This window comes from Cyprinodon variegatus, unplaced genomic scaffold, assembly GCF_000732505.1.
Source record: "Cyprinodon variegatus isolate N-32 unplaced genomic scaffold, C_variegatus-1.0 Scaffold1747, whole genome shotgun sequence".
NCBI lineage: Eukaryota > Metazoa > Chordata > Actinopteri > Cyprinodontiformes > Cyprinodontidae > Cyprinodon > Cyprinodon variegatus.
This window is the reverse complement of record NW_015152200.1, coordinates 20,847-22,342: the sequence shown is the minus strand read 5'-3', so window position 1 is coordinate 22,342 and position 1,496 is coordinate 20,847.

Here is a 1,496-nt window from a genome sequence, read left to right as displayed (position 1 = left end):
AGCCAAGGACCGGCAAAGGACCAGAAAAGGACCAGCCAAGGACCAGCCAAAGATCAGCCAAGGACCAGCCAAGGACCAACCAAGGACCAGCCAAGGACCAGCCAAAGATCAGCCAAGGACCAGCCAAGGACCAACCAAGGACCAGCCAAGGGCCAGCCAAAGATCAGCCAAGGACCAGCCAAGGACCAACCAAGGGCCAGCCAAGGACCAGCCAAAGATCAGCCAAGGACCAGCCAAGGACCAACCAAGGACCAGCCAAGGACCAACCAAGGGCCAGCCAAGGGCCAGCCAAAGATCAGCCAAGGACCAGCCAAGGACCAACCAAGGGCCAGCCAAGGACTGGCCAAGGTCCGGCCAAGGTCCAGCCAAGGTCCAGCCAAGGACTAGCCAAGGGCCCATCAAGGAAAGTGGGGAAATTTTAATGGCTACTACTGTATCTCTTAGTTTTATTCCAAAAAATAGACTTTAAACTACCTCAATGGGCGTATATCCCTTTAGTAATACACGCCCCATGAGGAAGTTTAAAGTTTATTTTGTGTACAAAACTAAATTTATAATTTAAAGTGATAAACAGCTTTTGACCATGGGTATGCTAGTCTGATGGGGTATGCTGATCTGACAGAACACCAGGAGGCAGAGCTGGAAATCCCCTCTGGAAGCTCTTTTTTACGGCCAGCCTGTGGGGGATTTCCTGCTGCCGTTCGTAGCGGCTGGAAGTGAAGAGAAAGAACCAGAATATACAATTGAATATTTTTCATCGACAGGTTTAATGTTTCTAGTTAACTATATTTATAAACTGTTTCTTCATCGTTCATAAAATATTTTAGTGCAGCAATAATGATCAGAACAGCTTTCTTTTTCTTCTACATAACAATCTATTCTACCTGCTTTATTTAACCTTTGGAGTTTAACTCCTTCATATTTATTTATTCCTCATATGCAGAATGTCTGCAGAAGCCATGACAGCTTACAGGCAGTGTCTGCCTCCCCTAAAAAATCTCTTGGATCAGCTTTTCTGATTGGCTGACGCTCCGGCGTCCAGCGTTGAGCACATGGACACGCCGCTGGACCCCTCAACGCCGTCTCCCACAGACTTTGCATGTAAATCAGACGTTTTGGTTTAAATGAAGCATTACCTTTAATTTCAGATGACATCAAAATGAACCAGATGCTTCTTTCTATCAGCTTAAGTCATTGATCGTCCTGAAGAATAAAACAGAAAATCCCCACTTGAAGAATCAAATATTAAAGAGACTTTGAAAAGCAGAAGAAAACATGTAACCTTGTCCGCATGTGGATTGGATGAGGCAGGTCGGGTAGAGCGCCCTCTGATGGTAGGATCATCTCATTTTATTTTAAACAGAGAAGTAAATGTTAAATCCATGTTTGTTCTGCAAAAGAAAGTTTTTAAATGTGTTAAAATGCTGACTAGAGGAGGAGCAGACAGGACCAAAGGTTCTGCTGGTTGGTTCTAAGCCATAAATGTCTCCCATAAA